Source organism: Schistocerca americana, chromosome 4, assembly GCF_021461395.2.
Source record: "Schistocerca americana isolate TAMUIC-IGC-003095 chromosome 4, iqSchAmer2.1, whole genome shotgun sequence".
Classification (NCBI taxonomy): domain Eukaryota; kingdom Metazoa; phylum Arthropoda; class Insecta; order Orthoptera; family Acrididae; genus Schistocerca; species Schistocerca americana.
The window spans coordinates 9,968,396-9,995,778 of record NC_060122.1 but is presented as its reverse complement, the minus strand read 5'-3'; positions in this window follow the sequence as shown (position 1 = coordinate 9,995,778).

Sequence of the window (27,383 nt, the reverse complement as noted above, 5' to 3'; positions counted from 1 at the left end):
AACTAGTGTCGCAGGAATGGTTCAAATCATAGACAGTAAGAAGAGTCAGTTTTCTTCTACTTAGGTCGGCATTGTGCCTTTTGTATTTAATTCCGATGCAATTACTGTGTCGTCGTCAATAAGAAAGTCCAAGGGATACAGTAAACCTGAAGTGAAGCATCGGAATCTAAAACCGGTCTCACAGGAAAGGTTCAAAACGTAGACAGTAAGAGGAGCCAGTCCTCTTGTACTTGAGTCGGCATTGTGACTTTTCTATTGAATTCCGAAGCAATTACTGTGTTTCATCGTCAATAAGGAGGTCAGAGGGATACAGTAAACCTGAAGTGAAGCATCGGAAACTGTAACTAGTGTCACAGGAAAGGTTCAAAACATAGACAGTAAAAAGAGCCAGCCTTCTTGCACTTGAGTCGGCATTGTGCCTTTTGGATTTATTTCCGATGCAATTTCTGTGTTTCATCGTCAATAAGAAGGTCAGATGGATACAGTAAACCTGAAGTGAAGTATCGGAATCTATAACTAGTGTCACAGGAATGGTTCAAATCATATACAGTAAGAAGAGTCAGTTTTCTTGTACTTAAGTCGGCATTGTGCCTTTTCTATTTAAATACGATGCAATTTCTGTGTTCCATCGTCAATACGAAGGTCAGAGGGATACAGTAAACCTGAAGTGTAGCATCGGAATCTGTAACTAGTGTCACAGGAATGGTTCAAAACGTAGACAGTAAAAAGAGCCAGCCTTCTTGTACTTGAGTCGGCATTGTGCCTTTTGGATTTATTTCCGATGCAATTTCTGTGATTCATCGTCAATAAGAACGTCAGATGGATACAGTAAACCTGAAGTGAAGCATCGGAATCTGTAACTAGTGTCACAGAAATGGTTCAATACATAGACAGTAAGAAAAGTCAGTTTTCATGTACTTGAGTCGTCATTGTGCCTTTTCTATTTAATTCCGATGCAATTTCTGTGTTTCATCGTCAATAAGAAGGTCAGAGGGATACAGTAAACCCGAAGTGAAGCATCGGAATCTGTAACTAGTGTCACAGGAATGGTGCAAAACATAGACAGTAAGAAGAGTCAGTCTTCTTGTTTTTAAGTCGGCATTGTGCCATTTCTATTTAATTCCAATGCAATTTCTGTGTTTCGTCGTCAATAAGAAGGTCCAAGGGATACAGTAAAACTGAAGTGAAGCATCAGAATCTAAAATCGGTCTCAAAGGAAAGGTTCAAAACATAGACAGTAAGAAGAGCCAGTCCTCTTGTACTTAAGTCGGCATTGTGCCTGTTCTATTTAATTCTGATGCAATTTCTGTGTTTCATCGTCAATAAGAAGGTCAGAGGGATACAGTAATCCTGAAGTGTAGCAACGGAATCTATAACTAGTGTCACAGGAATGGTTCGAAAGATAGACAGTAAGATGAGCCAGCCTTCTTGTACTTGAGTCGGCATTGTGCTTTTCGCATTTAATTCCGATGCAATTTCTGTGTGTCATCGTCAATAAGGAGGTCAGAGGGATACAGTGAACCTGAAGTGAATCATCGGAATCTATAACTAGTGTCACACGAATGGTTCAAAACATAGACAGAAAGAAAAGCCAGTCTTCTTGTACTTGAGTAGGCATTGTGCCTTTTGTATTTAATTCCGATGCAATTTCTGTGTTTCGTCGTCAATAAGAAGGTCCAAGGGATACAGTAAACCTGAAGTGAAGCATCGCAATCTAAAACCGGTCTCACAGGAAAGGTTCAAAACATAGACAGTAAGAAGAGCCAGTCCTCTTATACTTGAGTCGGCATTGTGCTTTTTGTATTTAATTCCGACGCAATTTCTGTGTTTCATCGTCAATAAGACGGTCAGAGGGATACAGAAAACCTGAAGTGAAGCATCGGAATCTATAACTAGTGTCACAGGAATGGTTCAAAACATAGACAGTAAGAAGAGTCAGTTTTCTTGTACTTGAGTCGGCATTGTGCCTTTTCTATTTAATTCCGATGCAATTTCTGTGTTTCATCGTCAATAATAATGTCAGAGCGATACAGTAAACCTGAAGTGAAGCATCGGAATTTATAACTAGTGTCAGAGGAATGGTTTAAAACATAGACAGTAAGAAGAGCCAGCTTTCTTGTACTTGAGTCGGCATTGTGCCTTTTGTATTTATTTCCGACTCAATTTCTGTGTTTCATCGTCAATAAGGAGGTCAGAGGGATACACTAAACCTGAAGTGAAGCATTGGAATCTATAACTAGTGTCACAGAAATGGTTCAAAACATAGACATTAAGAAGAGTCAGTTTTCTTGTACTTGAATCGGCATTGTGTCTTTTCTATTTAATTCCGATGCTATGTCTGTGTTTCATCGTCAATAAGAATGTCAGAGGGATACAGTAAACCTGAAGTGAACCATCGGAATCTATAACTAGTGTCACAGGAATGGTTCAAATCATAGACAGTAAGAAGAGTTAGTTTTCTTGTACTTAAGTCAGCATTGTGCCTTTCCTATTTAATTCCAATGCAATATCTGTGTTTCATCGTCAATAATGGGGTCCAAGGGATACAGTGAACCTGAAGTGAAGCGTCGGAATCAAAAACCGGTCTCACAGGAAAGGTTCAAAACATAGACAGTAAGAAGAGCCAGTCCTCTTGTACTTGAGTCGGCACTGTGCGTTTTGTATATCATTCCGATGCAATTTCTGTTTCATCGTCAATAAGAAGGTCAGAGGGATACAGTAAACCTGAAGTGAAGCATCGGAATCTATAACTAGTGTCACAGGAATGGTTCAAAACGTAGACAGTAGGAAGAGTCAGTCTTCTTGTACGTAAGTCGGCATTGTGACTTTTCTATATAATTCCGATGCAATTTCTGTGTTTCGTCGTCAATAAGAAGGGATAAGGGATACAGTAAACCTGAAGTAAGGCATCGGAATCTGTAACTAGCTTCACAGGAATGGTTCAAAACATAGACAGTAAGAAGGGTCAGTTATCTTGTACTTAAGTCGACATTGTGCCTTTTCTATTTAATTCCGATGCAATTTCTGTGTTTCATCGTCAATACGGTGGTCAGAGGGATACAGTAAACCTGAAGTGAAGCATCGGAATCTATAACGAGTGTCACAGGAATGGTTCAAAGCACAGACAGTAAGAAGAGTCAGTTGTCTTGTACTTCAGTCGGCATTGTGCCTTTTCTATTTAATTACGATGCAATTTTGTGTTTCATCTTCAATAAGGAGGTCAGAGGGATACAGTAAACCTGAAGTGAAGCATCGGAATCTATAACTAGTGTCACAGGAATGGTTCAAAACGTAGGCAGTAAGAAGAGTCAGTCTTCTTGTACGTAAGTCGGCATTGTGACTTTTCTATATAATTCCGATGCAATTTCTGTGTTTCGTCGTCAATAAGAAGGGATAAGGGATACAGTAAACCTGAAGTGAAGCATTGGAATCTAAAACCGGTCTCACAGGAGAGGTTCAAAATATAGACAGTAGGAAGAGCCAGTCCTCTTTTACTTGAGTCGGCATTGTGCCTTTTGTATATAATTCCGATGCAATTTCTGTGTTTCATCGTCAATAAGAAGGTCAGAGGGATACAGTAAATATGAAGTGAAGCATCGGAATCTATAACTAGTGTCACAGGAATGGTTCAAAGCATAGACAGTAAGAAGAGTCAGTTGTCTTGTACTTAAGTCGGCATTGTGCCTTTTCTATTTACATCCGATGCTATTTCTGTGTTTCATCGTCACCAAGAAGGTCAGAGGGATACAGTAAACCTGAAGTGAAACAACGGAATCTATAACTAGTTTCACAGGAGTGGTCCAAAACATAGACAGTAAAAAGAGTCAGTTGTCTTGTACTTCAGTCGGCATTGTGCCTTTTCTATTTCATTCCGATTCAAATTCTGTGTTTCATCGTCAATAAGGAGGTCAGGGGGATACAGTAAACCTGAAGTGAAGCATCGGAATCTATAACTAGTGTCACAGGAATGGTTCAAAACGTAGACAGTAGGAAGAGTCAGTCTTCTTGTACTGAAGTCGGCATTGTGGATTTTCTATTTAATTCCAATGCAATTTCTGTGTTTCGTCGTCAATAAGAAGGTGCAAGGGATACAGTAAACCTGAAGTGAAACATCGGAATCTAAAACCGGTCTCACAGGAAGGGCTCAAAACATAGACAGTAAGAAGAGCCGGTCCTCATGTACTTGAGTTGGCATTGTGCCTTTTCTATATAATTCCGATGCAGTTTCTGTTTTTCATCGTCATTAAGAAGGTCAGAGGGATACAGTAAACCTGAAGTGAAGCATCGGAATCTATAACTAGTGTCACAGGAATGGTTCAAAGCATAGACAGTAAGAAGAGTCAGTTTTCATGTAAATGAGTCGTCATTGTGCCTTTTCTATTTAATTCCGATGCAATTTCTGTGTTCCATCGTCAATAAGAAGGTCAGAAGGATACAGTGAACCCGAAGTGAAGCATCGTAATCTGTAACTAGTGTCACAGGAATGGTTCAAAGCATAGACAGTAAGAAGAGTTACTCTTTTTGTTTTTAAGTCGGCATTGTGCCATTTCTATTTAATTCCAATGCAATTTCTGTGTTTCGTCGTCAATAAGAAGGTCCAAGGGATACAGTAAACCTGAAGTGAAGCATAAGAATCTAAAATCGGTCTCAAAGGAAAGGTTCAAAGCATAGACAGTAAGAAGAGCCAGTCCTCTTGTACTTAAGTCGGCATTGTGCCTGTTCTATTTAATTCCGATGCAATTTCTGTGTTTCATCGTCAATAAGACGGTCAGAGGGATACAGTGAACCTGAAGTGAATCATCGGAATCTATAACTAGTGTCACAGTTATGGTTCAAGACATAGACAGAAAGAAAAGCCAGTCTTCTTGTACTTGAGTCGGCATTGTGCCTTTTGTATTTAATTCCAATGCAATTTCTGTGTTTCATCGTCAATAAGAAGGTCCAAGGGATACAGTAAACCTGAAGTTAAGCATCGCAATCTAAAACCGGTCTCACAGGAAAGGTTCAACGCATAGACAGTAAGAAGAGCCAGTCCTCTTGTACTTGAGTCGGCATTGTGAGTTTTATATTTAATTCCGATGCAATTTCTGTGCTACATCGTCAATAAGGAGGTCAGAGGGATACAGTAAACCTGAAGTGAAGCATCGGAATCTATAACTAGTGTCACAGAAATGGTTCAAAACATAGACAGTAAGAAGAGTCAGTTTTCTTGTACTTAAGTCGGTATTGTGCCTTTTCTATTTATTTCCGATGCAATTTCTGTGTTTCATCGTCAATAAGCAGGTCAGAGGGATACAGTAAACCTGAAGTGAAGCATCGGAATCTGTAACTAGTGTCACAGGAATGGTTCAAAACATGGACAGTAAGAAGAGTCAGTTTTCTTGTACTTAAGTCAGCTTTGTGCCTTTTCTATTTAATTCCGATGCAATTTCTGTGTTCCATCGTCAATAAGAAGGTCAGAAGGATACAGTGAACCCGAAGTGAAGCATCGTAATCTGTAACTAGTGTCACAGGAATGGTTCAAAGCATAGACAGTAAGAAGAGTTACTCTTTTTGTTTTTAAGTCGGCATTGTGCCATTTCTATTTAATTCCAATGCAATTTCTGTGTTTCGTCGTCAATAAGAAGGTCCAAGGGATACAGTAAACCTGAAGTGAAGCATAAGAATCTAAAATCGGTCTCAAAGGAAAGGTTCAAAGCATAGACAGTAAGAAGAGCCAGTCCTCTTGTACTTAAGTCGGCATTGTGCCTGTTCTATTTAATTCCGATGCAATTTCTGTGTTTCATCGTCAATAAGACGGTCAGAGGGATACAGTGAACCTGAAGTGAATCATCGGAATCTATAACTAGTGTCACAGTTATGGTTCAAGACATAGACAGAAAGAAAAGCCAGTCTTCTTGTACTTGAGTCGGCATTGTGCCTTTTGTATTTAATTCCAATGCAATTTCTGTGTTTCATCGTCAATAAGAAGGTCCAAGGGATACAGTAAACCTGAAGTTAAGCATCGCAATCTAAAACCGGTCTCACAGGAAAGGTTCAACGCATAGACAGTAAGAAGAGCCAGTCCTCTTGTACTTGAGTCGGCATTGTGAGTTTTATATTTAATTCCGATGCAATTTCTGTGCTACATCGTCAATAAGGAGGTCAGAGGGATACAGTAAACCTGAAGTGAAGCATCGGAATCTATAACTAGTGTCACAGAAATGGTTCAAAACATAGACAGTAAGAAGAGTCAGTTTTCTTGTACTTAAGTCGGTATTGTGCCTTTTCTATTTATTTCCGATGCAATTTCTGTGTTTCATCGTCAATAAGTAGGTCCAAGGTATACAGTAAACCTGAAGTAAAGCGTCGGAATCTAAAACCGGTCTCACAGGAAATTTTCAAAACATAGACAGTAAGAAGAGCTAGTCCTCTTTTACTTGAGTCTTCATTGTGCGTTTTGTATATAATTCCGATGCAATGTCTGTGTTTCATCGTCAATAAGAAAGTCAGAGGGATACAGTAAACCTGAAGTGAACCATCGGAATCTATAACTAGTGTCACAGAAATGGTTCAAAATATAGACAATAAGAAGAGCCTGCCTTCTTGTACTTGAGTCGGCATTGTGGCTTTTGTATTTCATTCCGTTGCAATTTCTGTGTGTCATCGTCAATAAGGAGGTCAGAGGGATACAGTGAACCTGAAGTGAAGCATCGGAATCTACAACTAGTATCACAGGAATGGTTCGAAACATAGACAGGAAGAAAAGCCAGTCCTCTTGTACTTGAGACGGCATTGTTACTTTTGTATTTAATTCCGATGCAATTTCTGTGTTTCGTCGTCAATAAGTAGGTCCAAGGGATACAGTAAACCTGAAGTGAAGCATCGCAATCTAAAACCGGTTTCACAGGAAAGGTTCAAAACATAGACAGTAAGAAGAGCCAGTCCTCTAGTACTTGAGTCGGCATTGTGCCTTTTGTATTTAATTGCGATGCAATTTCTGTGTTTCATCGTCAATAAGAAGGTCAGAGGGATACAGTAAACCTGACGTTAAGCATCGGAATCTATAACTAGTGTCACAGAAATGGTTCAAAACATAGACAGTAGGAAGAGTCAGTTTTCTTGTACTTAAGTCGGCATTGTGACTTTTCTATTTAATTCCGAAGCAATTTCTGTGTTTCATCGTCAATAAGAAGGTCAGAGGGATACAGTAAACCAGAAGTGAAGCTTCGGAATCTGTAACTAGTGTTACAGTAATGGATCAAAACATAGACAGTATGAAGAGTCTGTTTTGTTGGACTTGAATCAGCATTGTGCCTTTTCTATTTAATTCCGATGCAATGTCTGTGTTTCATCGTCAATAAGAATGTCAGAGCGATACAGTAAACCTGAAGTGAACCATCGGAACCTATAACTAGTGTCACAGGAATGGTTCAAAACATAGACAGTAAGAAGAGTCAGTTTTTTTGTACTTAAATCAGCTTTGTGACTTTTCTATTTGATTCCGATGCAATTTCTGTGTTTCATCGTCAATAAGGAGGTCCGAGGGATACAGTAAATCTGAAGTGAAGCATCGGAATCTATAACTAGTGTCACAGAAATGGTTCAAAGCATAGACAGTAGGAAGAGTCAGTTTTCTTGTACTTAAGTCGGCCTTGTGCCTTTTCTATTTAATTCCGATTTAATTTCTGTGTTTCATCGTCAATAAGATGGACAGAGGCATACAGTAAAACTGAAGTGTAGCAACGGAATCTATAACTAGTGCCACAGGAATGGTTCCAAACATAGACAGTAAGATGAGCCAGTCTTCTTGTACTTTAGTCGGCATTGTGCCTTTTGTATTTCATTCCGATGCAATTTCTGTATCTAATCGTCAATAAGAAGGTCAGAGGGATACAGTAAACCTGAAGTGAAGCATCGGAATCTATAACGAGTGTCACAGGAATGGTTTAAAACATAGACAGTACGAAGAGTTAGCTTTCTTGTACTTAAGTCGGCATTGTGCCTTTTGTATTTAATTCCGATGCAATATCTGTGTTTCATAGTCAATAAGAGGGTCAGAGGGATACAGTAAACCTGACGTGAAGCATCGGAATCTACAACTAGTGTCACAGGAAGGGTTCAAAACATAGACAGTAAGAAGAGTCAGTTTTCTTGTACTTAGGTCGGCATTGTGCCTTTTGTATTTAATTCCGATGCAATTTCTGTGTTTCGTCGTCAATAAGAAGGTCCAAGGGATACAGTAAACCTGTGGTGAAGCATCGGAATCTAAAACCGGTAGCACAGGAAAGGTTCAAAACGTAGACAGTAAGAAGAGCCAGTCTTCTTGTACTTGAGTCGGCATTGTGCGTCTTGTATTTATTTCCGATGCAATTTCTGTGTTTCATCGTCAATAAGAAGGTCAGAGGGATACAGTAAACCTGAGGTGAAGCATCGGAAGCTATAACTAGTGTCACTGGATTGGTTCAAAATATAGACAGTAAGAAGAGTCAGTTTTCTTGTACTTAAGTCGGCATTGTGCCTTTTGTATTTAATTCCGATGCAATTTCTGTCTTTCCTCGTCAATAAGAAAGTCAGAGGGATACAGTAAACCTGAAGTGAGGCATCGGAATCTATAACTAGCGTCACAGGAATGGTTCACAACATAGACAGTAAGAAGAGTCAGTTTCCTTGTACTTAAGTCGGCATTGTGATTTTTGTATTTAATTCCGATGCAATTTCTGTGTTTCATCGTCAATAAGAAGCTCAGAGGGATACAGTAAACCTGAAGTGAAGTATCGGAATCTACAACTAGTGTCACAGGAATGGTTCAAATCATAGACAGTAAGAAGAGTCAGTTTTCTTGTACTTAAGTCTTCATTGTGCCTTTTGTATTTAATTCCGATGCAATTTCTGTGTTTCATAGTCAATAAGAGGGTCAGAGGGATACAGTAAACCTGACGTGAAGCATCGGAATCTACAACTAGTGTCACAGGAAGGGTTCAAAACATAGACAGTAAAAAGAGTCGGTTTTCTTGTACTTAGGTCGGCATTGTGCCTTTTGTATTTAATTCCGATGCAATTTCTGTGTTTCGTCGTCAATAGGAAGGTCCAAGGGATACAGTAAACCTGTGCTGAAGCATCGGAATCTAAAACCGGTCGCACAGGAAAGGTTCATAACGTAGACAGTAAGAAGAGCCAGTCTTCTTGTACTTGAGTCGGCATTGTGCGTTTTGTATTTATTTCCGATGCAATTTCTGTGTTTCATCGTCAATGAGAAGGTCAGTGGGATACAGTAAACCTGAGGTGAAGCATCGGAAGCTATAACTAGTGTCACTGGAATGGTTCAAAACTTAGACAGTAAGAAGAGTCAGTTTTCTTGTACTTAAGTCGGCATTGTGCCTTTTGTATTTAATTCCGATGCAATTTCTGTCTTTCATCATCAATAAGAAAGTCAGAGGGATACATTAAACCTGAAGTGAAGCATCGGAAACTATAACTAGCGTCACAGGAATGGTTCACAACATAGACAGTAAGAAGAGTCAGTTTCCTTGTACTTAAGTGTGCATTGTGATTTTTGTATTTAATTTCGATGCAATATCTGTGTTTCATCGTCAATAAGAAGCTCAGAGGGATACAGTAAACCGGAAGTGATGTATCGGAATCTACAACTAGTGTCACAGGAATGGTTCAAATCATAGACAGTAAGAAGAGTCAGTTTTCTTCTACTTAGGTCGGCATTGTGCCTTTTGTATTTAATTCCGATGCAATTACTGTGTCGTCGTCAGTAAGAAAGTCCAAGGGATACAGTAAACCTGAAGTGAAGCATCGGAATCTAAAACCGGTCTCACAGGAAAGGTTCAAAACGTAGACAGTAAGAAGAGCCAGTCCTCTTGTACTTGAGTCGGCATTGTGCCTTTTCTATTGAATTCCGATGCAATTACTGCGTTTCATCGTCAATAAGGAGGTCAGAGGGATACAGTAAACCTGAAGTGAAGCATCGGAATTTGTAACTAGTGTCACAGAAATGGTTCAAAACATAGACAGTAAGAAGAGTCAGTTTTCTTGTACTTAAGTCGGCATTGTGCCTTTTCTATTTCTTTTTGATTCAAATTCTGTGTTTCATCGCCAATACGAATGTCAGAGGGATACAGTAAACCTGAAGTGAACCATCGGAACCTATAACTAGTGTCACAGGAATGGTTCAAAATATAGACAGTAGGAAGAGTCAGTTTTCTTGTACTTAAGTCGGAATTGTGTCTTTTCTATTTAATTCCGATGCAATTTCTGTGTTTCATCGTCAATAAGGATGTCAGAGGGATATAGTAAACCTGAAGTGAAGCATCGGAATCTATAACTAGTGTCACAGAAATGGTTCAAAACATAGACAGTAAGAAGAGTCAGTTTTCTTGTACTTAAGTCGGCATTGTGCCTTTTGTAATTAATTCCGATGCAATTTCTGTGTTTCATCGTCAATAAGAAGGTCAGAGGGATGCAGTAAACCTGAAGTGAAGCATCGGAAACTATAACTAGTGTCACAGGAATTGTTCAAAACATAGACAGTAGGAAGTTTCAGTTTTCTTGTGCTTAAGTCGGCATTGTGCCTTTTCTATTTAATTTCGATGCAATTTCTGTGTTTCATCGTCAATAAAAAAGTCAGAGGGATACAGTAAACCTTAAGTGAAGCAACGGAATCTATAACTAATGCCACAGGAATGGTTCAAAACATAGACAGTAAGATGAGCCAGATTTCTTGTACTTGAGTCGGCATTGTGCCTTTTGTATTTAATTCCGATGCAATTTCTGTGTTTTATCGTCAATAAGGAGGTCAGAGGGATACAGTGAACCTGAAGTGAAACATCGGAATCTATAACTAGTGTCACAGGAATGTTTCAAAACATAGACAGTAACAAGAGCCAGTCTTCTTGTACTTGAGTCGGCATTGTGCCTTTTGTATTTAATTCCGATGCAATTTCTGTGTTTCATCGTCAATAAGAAGGTCAGAGGGATACAGTAAACCTGTAGTGAAGCATCGGAATCTAAAACTAGTGTCACAGGAATGGTTCAAAACATAAACAGTAAGAAGAATCAGTCTTCTTGTACATAAGTCGGCATTGTGCCTTTTGTATTTAATTCCGATGCAATTTCTGTGTTTCATCGTCACTAAGAAGGTCGGAGGGATACAGTAAACCTGAAGTGAAGCATCGGAATCTATAACTAGTGTCACAGGAATGGTTCAAAACATAGACACTAAGAAGAGTCAGTTTTCTTGTTCTTAAGTCGGAATTGTGCCTTTTCTATTTAATTCCGATGCAATTTCTGAGTTTCATCGTCAATAAGAAGGTCAGAGGGATACAGTAAACCTGAAGTGAAGCAACGGAATCAATAACTAGTGTCACAGGAATGGTTCAAATCATAGACAGTATGATGAGCCAGCCTTCTTGTACTTGAGTCGGCATTGTGCCTTTTGTATTTAATTCCGATGCAATTTCTGTGGTTCATCGTCAATAAGGAGGTCATAGTGATACAGTGAACCTGAAGTGAAGCATGGGAATCTATTACTAATGTCACAGGAATGGTTCATAACATAGACAGTAAGAAGAGCCAGTCTTCTTGTACTTGAGACGGCATTGTGCCTTTTGTATTTAATTCCGATGCAATTTCTGTGTTTCATCGTCAATAAGAAGGTAAAAGGTATACAGTAAACCTAAAATGAAGCATCGCAATCTAAAACTAGTGTCACAGGAATGGTTCAAAACATAGACAGTAAGAAGAGTCGGTCTTCTCGTACTTAAGTCGGCATTGTGCCTATTGCATTTAATTGCGATGCAATTTCTGTGTTTCATCGTCAATAAGAAAGTCAGAGTTATACAGTAAACATGAAGTGAAGCATCTGAATCTATAACTAGTGTCACAGGAATGGTACAAAACATAGTCAGTAAAAAGAGTCAGTTTCCTTGTACTTAAGTCGGCATTGTGATTTTTGTATTTAATTCCGATGCAATTTCTGTGTTTCATCGTCAATAAGAAGGTCAGAGGGATACAGTATACCTGAAGTGAAGTATCGAAATCTATAACTAGTGTCACAGGAATGGTTCAAATCATAGACAGTAAGAAGAGTCAGTTTTCTTGTACTTAAGTCAGCATTGTGCCTATTGTATTTAATTCCCATGCAATTTCGTTGTTTCACTGTCAATAAGAAAGTCAGAGGGACACAGTAAACCTTAAGTGAAGCATCGGAATCTATAACTAGTGTCACAGGAGTGGTTCAAAACATAGACAGGAAGAAGAGTCAGTTTTCTTCTACTTAGGTCGGCATTGTGCCTTTTGTATTTAATTCCGATGCAATTTCTGTGTTTCGTCGTCAATAAGAAAGCCCAAGAGATACAGTAATCCTGAAGTGAAGCATCGGAATCTAAAACCGGTCTCACAGGAAAGGTTCAAAACGTAGACAGTAAGAAGAGCCAGTCCTCTTGTACCTGAGTCGGCATTGTGCCTATTCTATTGAATTCCGATGCAATTACTGTGTTTCATCGTCAATAAGGAGGTCAGAGGGATACAGTAAATCTGAAGTGAAGCATCGGAAACTACAACTAGTGTCACAGGAATGGTTCAAATCATAGACAGTAAGAAGAGTCAGTTTTCTTGTACTTAAGTCGGCATTGTGCCTTTTGTATTTAATTCCGATGCAATATCTGTGTTTCATCGTCAATAAGAGGGTGAAAGGGATACAGTAAACCTGAAGTGAAGTATCGGAATCTATAACTAGTGTCACAGGAATGGTTCAAATCATAGACAGTAAGAAGAATAAGTTTTCTTGTACTTAAGTCGGCATTGTGCCTTTTCTATTTAAATACCATGCAATTTCTGTGTTCCATCGTCAATACGAAGGTCAGAGGGATACAGTAAACCTGAAGTGAAACATCGGAATCTATAAATAGTGTCACAGGAATGGTTCAAAACATAGACAGTAAAAAGAGGCAGCCCTCTTGTACTTGAGTCGGCATTGTGCCTTTTGGATTTATTTCCGATGCAATTTCTGTGTTTCATCGTCAATAAGAAAGTCAGAGGGATACAGTAAACTTGAAGTGAAGCATCGGAATCTATAACTAGCGTCACAGGAATGGTTCAAAACATAGACACTAAGAAGAGTCAGTTTTCTTGTTCTTAAGTCGGAATTGTGCCTTTTCTATTTAATTCCGATGCAATTTCTGTGTTTCATCGTCAATAAGAAGGTCAGATGGATACAGTAAACCTGAAGTGAAGCATCGGAATCTGTAACTAGTGTCACAGAAACGGTTCAAAACATAGACAGTAAGAAGAGTCAGTTTTCTTGTACTTAAGTCGGCGATCTGCCTTTTGTATAAATTTCCGATGCAATTTCTGAGTTTCATCGTCAATAAGGAGGTCAGAGGGATACAGTAAACCTGAAGTGAAGCACCGGAATCTGTAACTAGTGTCACAGGAATGGTTTAAAACATAGACAGTAAGAAGAGTCAGTTTTCTTGTACTTGAGTCGGCATTGTGCCTTTTCTATTTCTTTTTGATTCAAATTCTGTGTTTCATCGTCAATACGAATGTCAGAGGGATACAGTAAAACCTGAAGTGAACCATCGGAACCTATAACTAGTGTCACAGGAATAATTCAAAACATAGACAGTAGGAAGAGTCAGTTTTCTTGTACTTAAGTCGGCATTGTGCCTTTTCTATTTAATTCCGATGCAATTTCTGTGTTTCATTGTCAATAAGGAGGTCAGAGGGATATAGTAAACCTGAAGTGAAGCATCGGAATCTATAACTAGTGTCACAGAAATGGTTCAAAACATAGACAGTAAGAAGAGTCAGTTTTCTTGTACTTAAGTCGGCATTGTGCGTTTTCTATTTAATTCCGATGCAATTTCTGTGTTTCATCGTCAATAAGAAGGTCAGAGGGATACAGTAAAACTGAAGTGAAGTATGGGATTCTATAACTAGTGTCACAGCAGTGGTTCAAAACATAGACACTAAGAAGAGTCAGTTTTCTTCTTCCCAAGTCGGAATTGTGCCCATCGTATTAATTTCCGATGCAATTTCTGTGTTTCATCGTCGATAAGAAAGTCAGAGGGATACAGTAAACCTGAAGTGAAGCATCGGAAACTATAACTAGTGTCACAGGAATGGTTCAAAACATAGACACTAAGAAGAGTCAGTTTTCTTGTTCTTAAGTCGGAATTGTGCCTTTTCTATTTAATTCCGATGCAATTTCTGTGTTTCATCGTCACTAAGAAGGTCGGAGGGATACAGTAAACCTGAAGTGAAGCATCGGAATCTATAACTAGTGGCACAGGAATGGTTCAAAACATAGACAGTAAGAAGAGTCAGTTCTTTTGTACGTAGGTCGGCATTGTGCCTTTGTATTTAAATCCGATGCAATTTCTGTGTTTCGTCGTCAATAAGAAGGTCCAAGGGCTACAGTAATCCTGAAGTGAAGCATTGGAATCTAAAACCGGTCTCACAGGAAAGGTTCAAAACGTAGACAGTAAGAAGAGCCAGTCTTCTTGTACTTGAGTCGGCATTGTGCCTTATCTATTGAATTCCGATGCTATTTCTGTGTTTCATCGTCAATAACAAGGTCAGAGGGATACAGTAAACCTGAAGTGAAGCATCGGAAACTATAACTAGTGCCACAGGAATGGTTCAAAACATAGACAGTAACAAGAGCCAGTCTTCTTGTACTTGAGTCGGCATTGTGCCTTTTGTATTTCATTCCGATGCAATTTCTGTGTTTCATCGTCAATAAGAAGGTCAGAGGGATACAGTAAACCTGTAGTGAAGCATCGGAATCTAAAACTAGTGTCACAGGAATGGTTCAAAACATAAACAGTGAGAAGAATCAGTCTTCTTGTACATAAGTCGGCATTGTGCCTTTTGTATTTAATTACGATGCAATTTCTGTGTTTCATCGTCAATAAGAAGGTCAGAGGGATACAGTAAACCCGAAGTGTAGCATCGGAAACTATAACTAGTGTCACAGGAATGGTTCAAAACATAAACAGTAGGAAGAGTCAGTTTTCTTGTACTTAAGTCGGCATTGTGCCTTTTGTATATAATTCCGATGCAATTTCTGTGTTTCATCGTCAATAAGAAGGTCAGAGGCATGCAGTAATCCTGAAGAGAAGCATCGGAATCTATAACTAATGTCACAAGAATGGTTCAAAACATAGACAGTAAGATGAGTCAGTTTTCTTGTACTTAAGTCGGCATTGTGCCTTTTGTATTTAATTCCGATGCGATTTCTGTGTTTCATCGTCAATAAGGAGGTCAGAGGGATGCAGTAATCCTGAAGAGAAGCATCGGAATCTATAACTAATGTCACAAGAATGGTTCAAACCATAGACAGTAAGATGAGTCAGTTTTCTTGTACTTAAGTCGGCATTGTGCCTTTTGTATTTAATTCCGATGCGATTTCTGTGTTTTGTCGTCAATAAGAAGGTCGGAGGGATACAGTAAACCTGAAGTGAAGCATCGGAATCTATAACTAGTAGCACAGGAATGGTTCAAAACATAGACAGTAAGAAGAGTCAGCTCTCTTGTACGTAGGTCGGCATTGTGCCTATGTATTTAAATCCGATGCAATTTCTGTGTTTCGTCGTCAATAAGAAGGTCCAAGGGCTACAGTAAACCTGAAGTGAAGCATTGGAATCTCAAACCGGTCTCACAGGAAAGGTTCAAAACGTAGACAGTAAGAAGAGCCAGTCTTCTTGTACTTGAGTCGGCATTGTGCCTTATCTATTGAATTCCGATGCTATTTCTGTGTTTCATCGTCAATAACAAGGTCAGAGGGATACAGTAAACCTGAAGTGAAGCATCGCAAACTATAACTAGTGTCACAGGAATGGTTCAAAACATAGACACTAAGAAGAGTCAGTTTTCTTGTACTTATGTCGGCCTTGTGCCTTTTGTATTTAATTCCGATACAATTTCTGTGTTTCATTGTCAATAAGAAGGTCAGAGGGATACAGTAAACCTGAAGTGAAGCATCGGAAATTATAACTAGTGTCACAGGAATGGTTCAAAACATAGACAGTAAGAAGTGTCAGACTTCTTTTACTTAAGTCGGCATTGTGCCTATCGTACTAATTTCCGATGCAATTTCTGTGTTTCATCGTCAATAAGAAAGTCAGAGGGATACAGTAAACCTGAAGTGAAGCATCGGAATCTATAACTAGTGTCACAGGAATGGTTCAAAACATAGGCACTAAGAAGAGTCAGTTTTCTTGTTCTTAAGTCGGAATTGTGCCTTTTCTATTTAATTCCGATGCAATTTCTGTGTTTCATCGTCACTAAGAAGGTCGGAGAGATACAGTAAACCTGAAGTGAAGCATCGGAAACTATAACTAGTGTCACAGGAATGGTTCAAAACATAGACAGTAACAAGAGCCCGTCTTCTTGTACTTGAGTCGGCATTGTGCCTTTTGTATTTAATTCCGATGCAATTTCTGTGTTTCATCGTCAATAAGAAGGTCAGAGGGATACAGTAAATCTGTAGTGAAGCAGCGGAATCTAAAACTAGTGTCACAGGAATGGTTCAAAACATAAACAGTAAGAAGAATCAGTCTTCTTGTACATAAGTCGGCATTTTGCCTTTTGTATTTAATTACGATGCAATTTCTGTGTTTCATCGTCAATAAGAAGGTCAGAGGGATACAGTAAACCCGAGTGTAGCATCGGAAACTATAACTAGTGTCACAGGAATGGTTCAGAACATAGACAGTAGGAAGAGTCAGTTTTCTTGTACTTAAGTCGGCATTGTGCCTTTTGTATATAATTCCGATGAAATTTCTGTGTTTTGTCGTCAATAAGAAGGTCGGAGGGATGCAGTAATTCTGAAGAGAAGCATCGGAATCCAAAACTAATGTCACAAGAATGGTTCGAAACATAGACAGTAAGATGAGTCAGTTTTCTTGTACTTAAGTCGGCATTGTGCCTTTTGTATTTAATTCCGATGCGATTTCTGTGTTTTGTCGTCAATAAGAAGGTCGGAGGGATACAGTAAACCTGAAGTGAAGCATCGGAATCTATAACTAGTGGCACAGGAATGGTTCAAAACATAGACACTAAGAAGAGTTAGCTCTCTTGTACGTAGGTCGGCATTGTGCCTATGTATTTAAATCCGATGCAATTTCTGTGTTTCGTCGTCAATAAGAAGGTCCAAGGGATACAGTAAACCTGAAGTGAAGCATTGGAATCTAAAACCGGTCTCACAGGAAAGGTTCAAAACGTAGACAGTAAGAAGAGCCAGTCTTCTTGTACTTGAGTCGGCATTGTGCCTTATCTATTGAATTCCGATGCTATTTCTGTGTTTCATCGTCAATAAGAAGGTCAGAGGGATACAGTAAACCTGAAGTGAAGCATCGGAATCTATAACTAGTGTCACAGGAATGATTCAAAGCATAGACAGTAAGAAGAGTCAGTTTTCTTGTACTTAAGTCATCATTGTGCCTTTTGTATTTAATTCCGATGAAATTTCTGTGTTTCATCGTCAATAAGAAGGTCGGAGGGATACAGTAAACCTGAAGTGAAGCATCGGAATCTATGACTAGTGTCAGAGGAATGGTTCAAACATAGACATTAAGAAAAGTCAGTTTTCTTGTACTTAAGTCATCATTGTGCATTTTGTAATTAATTCCGGTGATATTTCTGTGTTTCATCGTCAACAAGAAGGTCAGAGTGACACAGTAAACCTGAAGTGAAGCATCGGAATCTGTAACTAGTGTCACAGGAATGGTTCAAAACATACACAGTTAGATGAGTCAGCTTACTTGTACTTAATTCGGCATTGTGCCTTTTGGATTTAATTCCGATGCAATTTCTGTGTTTCATCGTCAATAAGAAGGTCAGAGGGATACACTAAACTTGAAGTGAAGCATCGGAATCCATAATTGGTGTCACAGGAATGGTTCAAAACATAGACAGTAGGAAGAGTACGTTTTCTTGTACTTAAGTTGGCATTGTGCCTTTTGTATTTAATTCCGATGCAATTTCTGTGTTTCATCGTCAATAAGAAGGTCAGAGGGATAGAGTAAACCTGATGTGAAGCATCGGAATCTATAACTAGTGTCACAGGAATGGTTATAAACATAGACCATAAGAAGAGTCAGTTTTCTTGTACTTAAGTCGGCATTGTGACTTTTGTATTTAATTCCGATGCAATTTCTGTGTTTCATCGTCAATAAAAAGTTCAGAGGGATACAGTAAACCTGAAGTGAAGCATCGGAATCTTTAACTAGTGTGACAGGAAAGGTTCAAATCATAGACAGTAAGAAGAGTCAGTATTCAAGTACTTAAGTCGGCATTGTGCCTATTGCAATTAATTCCGATGCAATTTCTGTGTTTCATCGTCAATAAGAAAGTCAGAGGGATACAGTAAACCTGAAGTGAAGCATCAGAATCTATAACTAGTGTCACAGGAATGGTTCAAAGCATAGACAGTAAGAAGAGTCAGTTTTCTTGTACTTAAGTCGGCATTGTGATTTTTGTATTTAATTCCGATGCAATTTCTGTGTTTCATCGTCACCAAGAAGGTCAGAGGGATACAGTAAACCTGAAGTGAAGCATCAGAATCTATAACTAGTGGCACAGGATTGGTTCAAAACACAGACAGTAAGAAGAGTCAGTTTTCTTGTACTTAAGTCGGCATTGTGCCTTTTGTATTTAATTCCGATGCAATTTCTGCGTTTCATCATCAACAAGAAGGTCAGAGTGATACAGTAAACCTGAAGTGAAGCATCGGAATCTATAACTAGTGTCACAGGAATGGTTCAAAAGATAGACAGTAAGAAGAGTCAGTTTTCTTGTACTTAAGTCGGCATTTTACCTTTTGTTTTTAATTCCGATGCAATTTCTGTGCTTCGTCGTCAATAAGAAGATCCAAGGGATACAGTAAACCTGAAGTGAAGCATCGGAATCTATAACTAGTGTCACAGGAATGGTTCAAAAGACAGACAGTAAGAAGAGTCAGTTTTCTTGTACTTAAGTCATCATTGTGCCTTTTGTATTTAATTCCGATGAAATTTCTGTGTTTCATCGTCAATAAGAAGGTCGGAGGGATACAGTAAACCTGAAGTGAAGCATCGGAATCTATGACTAGTGTCAGAGGAATGGTTCAAACATAGACATTAAGAAAAGTCAGTTTTCTTGTACTTAAGTCATCATTGTGCATTTTGTAATTAATTCCGGTGATATTTCTGTGTTTCATCGTCAACAAGAAGGTCAGAGTGACACAGTAAACCTGAAGTGAAGCATCGGAATCTATAACTAGTGTCACAGGAATGGTTCAAAACATACACAGTTAGAAGAGTCAGTTTACTTGTACTTAATTCGGCATTGTGCCTTTTGTATTTAATTCCGATGCAATTTCTGTGTTTCATCGTCAATAAGAAGGTCAGAGGGATACACTAAACTTGAAGTGAAGCATCGGAATCCATAATTGGTGTCACAGGAATGGTTCAAAACATAGACAGTAGGAAGAGTCAGTTTACTTGTACTTAAGTTGGCATTGTGCCTTTTGTATTTAATTCCGATGCAATTTCTGTGTTTCATCGTCAATAAGAAGGTCAGAGGGATAGAGTAAACCTGATGTGAAGCATCGGATTCTATAACTAGTGTCACAGGAATGGTTCAAAACATAGACACTAAGAAGAGTCAGTTTTCTTGTTCTTAAGTCGGAATTGTGCCTTTTCTATTTAATTCCGATGCAATTTCTGTGTTTCATCGTCAATAAGAAGGTCAGATGGATACAGTAAACCTGAAGTGAAGCATCGGAATCTGTAACTAGTGTCACAGAAATGGTTCAAAACATAGACAGTAAGAAGAGTCATTTTTCTTGTACTTAAGTCGGCTTTGTGCCTTTGGTATTAATTTCCGATGCAATTTCTGTGTTTCATCGTCAATAAGGAGGTCAGAGGGATACAGTAAACCTGAAGTTAAGCATCGGAATCTGTAACTAGTGTCACAGGAATGGTTTAAAACATAGACAGTAAGAAGAGTCAGTTTTCTTGTACTTCAGTCGGCATTGTGCCTTTTCTATTTCTTTTTGATTCAAATTCTGTGTTTCATCGTCAATACGAATGTCAGAGGGATACAGCAAACCTGAAGTGAACCATCGGAACCTATAACTAGTGTCACAGGAATAATTCAAAACATAGACAGTAGGAAGAGTCAGTTTTCTTGTACTTAAGTCGGCATTGTGCCTTTTCTATTTAATTCCGATGCAATTTCTGTGTTTCATCGTCAATAAGGAGGTCAGAGGGATATAGTAAACCTGAAGTGAAGCATCGGAATCTATAACTAGTGTCACAGGAATGGTTCAAAACATAGACAGTAAGAAGGGTCAGTTTTCTTTTACTTAAGTCGGCATTGCGCCTTTTGTATTTAATTCCGTTGCAATATCTGTGTTTCATCGTCAATAAGAAGGTCAGAGAGATACAGTAATCCTGAACTGAAGCATAGGAATCTGTAACTAGTGCCACAGGAATGGTTCAAAACATAGACAGTAAGAAGAGTCAGTTTACTTGTACTTAAGTCGGCATTGTGCCTTTTGTACTTAATTCCGATGCAATTTCTGTGTAACATCGTCAATAAGAAGGTCAGAGGGATACAGAAAAACCTTAAGTGAAGCATCGGAATCTATAACTAGTGTCACAGGAATGGTTCAAAACATAGTCAGTAAGAAGAGTCAGTTTTCTTGTACTTACGTCAACACTGTGATTTTTGTATTTAATTACGTTCAATTTCTGTGTTTCATCGTCAATAAGAAGGTCAGAGGGATACAGTAAACCTGAAGTGAATCATCGGAATTTATAACTAGTGTCACAGGAATGGTTCAAAACATAGACAGTAAGAAGAGTCAGTTTAGTTGTACTTAAGTCGGCATTGTGCCTTTTGTATTTAATTCCGATGCAATTTCTGTGTAACATCGTCAATAAGAAGGTCAGAGGGATACAGAAAAACCTTAAGTGAAGCATAGGAATCTGTAACTAGTGCCACAGGAATGGTTCAAAACATAGACAGTAGGAAGAGTCAGTTTTCTTGTACTTAAGTCGGCATTGTGATTTTTGTATTTAATTCCGATGCAATTTCTGAGTTTCATCGTCAACAAGAAGGTCAGAGGGATACAGTAAACCTGAAGTGAAGCATCGGAATCTAAAACCGGTCTCACAGGAAAGGTTCAAAACGTAGACAGTAAGAAGAGCCAGTCTTCTTGTACTTGAGTCGGCATTGTGGCTTTTCTATTGAATTCCGATGCAATTTCTGTGTTTCATCGTCGATAAGAAGGTCCGAGGGATACAGTAAACCAGAAGTGAAGCATCGGAATCTATAACTAGTGTCACAGGAATGGTTCAAAATATAGACAGTAAGAAGGGTCAGATTTCTTTTGCCTAAGTCGGCATTGTGCCTTTTGTATTTAATTCCGGTGCTATTTCTGTGTTTCATCGTCAATAAGAATGTCAGTGGGATACAGTAAACCTGATGTGAAGCATCGGAATCTATAACTAGTGTCACAGGAATGGTTCAAAATATAGACAGTAAGAAGGGTCAGATTTCTTTTGCCTAAGTCGGCATTGTGCCTTTTGTATTTAATTCCGGTGCTATTTCTGTGTTTCATCGTCAATACGAAGGTCAGAGGGATACACTAAACTTGAAGTGAAGCATCGGAATCCGTAACTAGTGTCACAGGAATGGTTCAAATCATAGACAGTAGGAAGAGTCATTTTACTTGTACTTAAGTTGGCCTTGTGCCTTATGTATTTAATTCCGATGCAATTTCTGTGTTTCATCGTCAATAAGAAAGTCAGAGGGATACAGTAAACCTAATGTGAAGCATCGGAATCTAAAACCGGTCCCACGGGAAGGTTCAAGTCGTAGACAGTAAGAAGAGCCAGTCTTCTTGTACTTGAGTCGGCATTGTGCCTTTTGTATTGAATTCCGATGCAATTTCTGTGTTTCATCGTCAATAAGAAGGTCAGAGGGATACAGTAAACCTGAAGTGAAGCATCGGAATCCATAACTAGTGTCACAGGAATGGTTCAAAACATAGACGGTAAGAAGAGTCAGTTTTCTAGTACTTAAGTCGGCATTGTGATTTTTGTATTTAATTCCGATGCAATTTCTGAGTTTCATCGTCAACAAGAAGGTCAGAGGGATACAGTAAACCTGAAGTGAAGCATCGGAATATATAACTAGTGTCACAGGAATGGTTCAAAACACAGACAGTAAGAAGAGTCAGTTTTCTTGTACCTAAGTCGGCATTGTTCCTTTTGTATTTAATTCCGATGCAATTTCTGTGTTTCAACATCAGCAAGAAGGTCAGACGAATACAGTAAACCTGAAGTGAAGCATTGGAATCTATAACAAGTGTCACAGGAATGGTTCAAAACATACACAGTAAGAAGAGTCAGTTTACTTGTACTTAATTCGGCATTGTGCCTTTTGTATTTAATTCCGATACAATTTCTGTATTTTATCGTCAATAAGAAGGTCAGAGGGATACAATAAACTTGATGTGAACCATCGGAATCCATAACTAGTGTCACAGGAATGGTTCAAAACATAGACAGTAAGAAGAGTCAGTGTACTTGTATTTAAGTTGGCATTGTGCCTTTTGTATTTAATTCCGATGCAATTTCTATGTTTCATCGTCAATAAGAATGTCAGAGGGATACAGTAAACCTGATGTGAAGCATCGGAATCTATAACTAGTGTCACAGTAATGGTTCAAAACATAGACATTAAGAAGAGTCAGTTTTCTTGTACTTCAGTCGGCATTGTGCCTATTGCATTTAATTCCGATGCAATTTCAGTGTTTAATCGTCAATACGAAGGTCAGAGGGATACAGTAAACCAGAAGTGAAGCATCGGAATCTGTAACTAGTGTCACAGGAATGTTTCAAAACATAGACAGTAAGAGGATTCAGTTTTCTTGTACTTATGTCGGCATTGTGCCTTTTGTATTTAATTCCGATGCAATTTCTGTGTTTCATCGTCAATAAGAAGGTCAGAGGGATACAGTAAACCTGAAGTGAAGCATCGGAATCTATAACTAGTGTCTCAGGAATAATTCAAAATGTAGACAGTAAGAGTAGTCAGTTTTCTTGTACTTAAGTCGGCATTGTGCTTTTGCATTTAATTCCGATGAAATTTCTGTGTTTCATCGTCAATAAGAAGGTCGGAGGGATACAGTAAACCTGAAGTGAAGCATCGGAATCTATGACTAGTGTCACAGGAATGGCTCAAAGCATAGACAGTAAGAAGAGTCAGTTTCCTTGTACTTAAGTCATCATTGTGCATTTTGTTATTAATTCCGATGAAATTCCTGTGTTTCATCGTCAACAAGAAGGTCAGAGGCATACAGTAAACCTGAAGTGAAGCATCGGAATCTATAACTAGTGTCACAGGAATGGTTCGAAACATACACAGTAAGAAGAGTCAGTTTACTTGTACTTAATTCGGCATTGTGCCTTTTTTGTTTTATTCCGATGCAATTTCTGTGTTTCATCGCCAATACGAAGGTCAGAGGGATACACTAAACTTGAAGTGAAGCATCGGAATCCGCAACTAGTGTCACAGGAATGGTTAAAAGCATAGACAGTAGGAAGAGTCAGTTTACTTGTACATAAGTTGGCATTGTGCCTTATGTATTTAATTCCGATACAATTTCTGTGTTTCATCGTCAATAAGAAGGTCAGAGGGATACAGTAAACCTGATGTGAAGCATCGGAATCTATAACTAGTGTCACAGGAATGGTTCAAAACATAGACAGTAAGAAGAGTCAGTTTACTTGTACTCAAGTCGGCATTGTGCCTTTTGTATTTGATTCCGATGCAATTTCTGTGTTACATCGTCAATAAGAAGGTCAGAGGGATACAGAAAAACCTTAAGTGAAGCATCGGAATCTATAACTAGTGTCACAGGAATGGTTCAAAACATAGACAGTAAGAAGAGTCAGTTTTCTTGTACTTACGTCAACATTGTGATTTTTGTATTTAATTCCGTTGCAATTTCTGTGTTCCATCGTCAATAAGGTCAGAGGGATACAGTAAACCTGAAGTGAAGCATCGGAATCTATAACTAGTGTCACAGGAATGGTTCAAAACATAGAAAGTAAGAAGAGTCCGTCTTCATGTACTTAAGTCGGCATTGTGCCTATTGCATTGAATTCCGATGTAATTTCAGTGTTTAATCGTCAATACGAAGGTCAGAGGGATACAGTAAACCAGAAGTGAAGCATCGGAATCCATAACTAGTGTCACAGGAATGCTTCAAAACATAGACGGTAAGAAGATTCAGTTTTCTTGTACTTAAGTCGGCATTGTGCCTTTTGTATTTAATTTCAATGCAATTTCTGTGTTTCATCGTCAATAAGAAGGTCAGAGGGATACAGTAAACCTGAAGTGAAACATCGGAATCTATAACTAGTGTCTCAGGAATAATTCAAAATATAGACAGTAAGAAGAGTCAGTTTTCTTGTACTTAAGTCGGCATTGTGCTTTTTGCATTTCATTCCGATGAAATTTCTGTGTTTCATCGTCAATAAGAAGGTCGGAGGGATACAGTAAACCTGAAGTGAAGCATCGGAATCTATGAGTAGTGTCACAGGAATGGTTCAAAGCATAGACAGTAAGAAGAGTCAGTTTTCTTGTACTTAAGTCATCATTGTGCATTTTGTTATTAATTCCGATGAAATTCCTGTGTTTCATCGTCAACAAGAAGGTCAGAGGCATACAGTAAACCTGAAGTGAAGCATCTGAATCTATAACTATTGTCACAGGAATGGTTCGAAACATACACAGTAAGAAGAGTCAGTTTACTTGTACTTAATTCGGCATTGTGCCTTTTGTATTTAATTCCGATACAATTTCTGTATTTTATCGTCAATAAGAAGGTCAGAGGGATACAATAAACTTGATGTGAACCATCGGAATCCATAACTAGTGTCACAGGAATGGTTCAAAACATAGACAGTAAGGAGAGTCAGTGTACTTGTATTTAAGTTGGCATTGTGCCTTTTGTATTTAATTCCGATGCAATTTCTATGTTTCATCGTCAATAAGAATGTCAGAGGGATACAGTAAACCTGATGTGAAGCATCGGAATCTATAACTAGTGTCACAGTAATGGTTCAAAACATAGACATTAAGAAGAGTCAGTTTTCTTGTACTTCAGTCGGCATTGTGCCTATTGCATTTAATTCCGATGCAATTTCAGTGTTTAATCGTCAATACGAAGGTCAGAGGAATACAGTAAACCAGAAGTGAAGCATCGGAATCTGTAACTAGTGTCACAGGAATGTTTCAAAACATAGACAGTAAGAGGATTCAGTTTTCTTGTACTTATGTCGGCATTGTGCCTTTTGTATTTAATTCCGATGCAATTTCTGTGTTTCATCGTCAATAAGAAGGTCAGAGGGATACAGTAAACCTGAAGTGAAGCATCGGAATCTATAACTAGTGTCTCAGGAATAATTCAAAATATAGACAGTAAGAGGAGTCAGTTTTCTTGCACTTAAGTCGGCATTGTGCCTTTTGCATTTAATTCCGATGAAATTTCTGTGTTTCATCGTCAATAAGAAGGTCGGAGGGATACAGTAAACCTGAAGTGAAGCATCGGAATCTATGACTAGTGTCACAGGAATGGCTCAAAGCATAGACAGTAAGAAGAGTCAGTTTCCTTGTACTTAAGTCATCATTGTGCATTTTGTTATTAATTCCGATGAAATTCCTGTGTTTCATCGTCAACACGAAGGTCAGAGGCATACAGTAAACCTGAAGTGAAGCATCGGAATCTATAACTAGTGTCACAGGAATGGTTCGAAACATACACAGTAAGAAGAGTCAGTTTACTTGTACTTAATTCGGCATTGTGCCTTTTTTATTTTATTCCGATGCAATTTCTGTGTTTCATCGCCAATACTAAGGTCAGAGGGATACACTAAACTTGAAGTGAAGCATCGGAATCCGCAACTAGTGTCACAGGAATGGTTAAAAGCATAGACAGTAGGAGGAGTCAGTTTACTTGTACATAAGTTGGCATTGTGATTTATGTATTTGATTCCGATGCAATTTCTGTGTTTCATCGTCAATAAGAAGGTCAGAGGGATACAGTAAACCTGATGTGAAGCATCGGAATCTATAACTAGTGTCACAGGAATTGTTCAAAACATAGACAGTAAGAAGAGTCAGTTTACTTGTACTCAAGTCGGCATTGTGCCTTTTGTATTTGATTCCGATGCAATTTCTGTGTTACATCGTCAATAAGAAGGTCAGAGGGATACAGAAAAACCTTAAGTGAAGCATCGGAATCTATAACTAGTGTCACAGGAATGGTTCAAAACATAGACAGTAAGAAGAGTCAGTTTTCTTGTACTTACGTCAACATTGTGATTTTTGTATTTAATTCCGTTGCAATTTCTGTGTTCCATCGTCAATAAGGTCAGAGGGATACAGTAAACCTGAAGTGAAGCATCGGAATCTATAACTAGTGTCACAGGAATGGTTCAAAACATAGAAAGTAAGAAGAGTCCGTCTTCATGTACTTAAGTCGGCATTGTGCCTATTGCATTGAATTCCGATGTAATTTCAGTGTTTAATCGTCAATACGAAGGTCAGAGGGATACAGTAAACCAGAAGTGAAGCATCGGAATCCATAACTAGTGTCACAGGAATGCTTCAAAACATAGACAGTAAGAAGATTCAGTTTTCTTGTACATAAGTCGGCATTGTGCCTTTTGTATTTAATTCCAATGCAATTTCTGTGTTTCATCGTCAATAAGAAGGTCAGAGGGATACAGTAAACCTGAAGTGAAACATCGGAATCTATAACTAGTGTCTCAGGAATAATTCAAAATATAGACAGTAAGAAGAGTCAGTTTTCTTGTACTTAAGTCGGCATTGTGCTTTTTGCATTTCATTCCGATGAAATTTCTGTGTTTCATCGTCAATAAGAAGGTCGGAGGGATACAGTAAACCTGAAGTGAAGCATCGGAATCTATGAGTAGTGTCACAGGAATGGTTCAAAGCATAGACAGTAAGAAGAGTCAGTTTTCTTGTACTTAAGTCATCATTGTGCATTTTGTTATTAATTCCGATGAAATTCCTGTGTTTCATCGTCAACAAGAAGGTCAGAGGCATACAGTAAACCTGAAGTGAAGCATCTGAATCTATAACTATTGTCACAGGAATGGTTCGAAACATACACAGTAAGAAGAGTCAGTTTACTTGTACTTAATTCGGCATTGTGCCTTTTTTATTTAATTCCGATGCAATTTCTGTGTTTCATCGCCAATACGAAGGTCAGAGGGATACACTAAACTTGAAGTGAAGCATCGGAATCCGTAACTAGTGTCACAGGAATGGTTCAAAACATAGACAGTAGGAAGAGTCAGTTT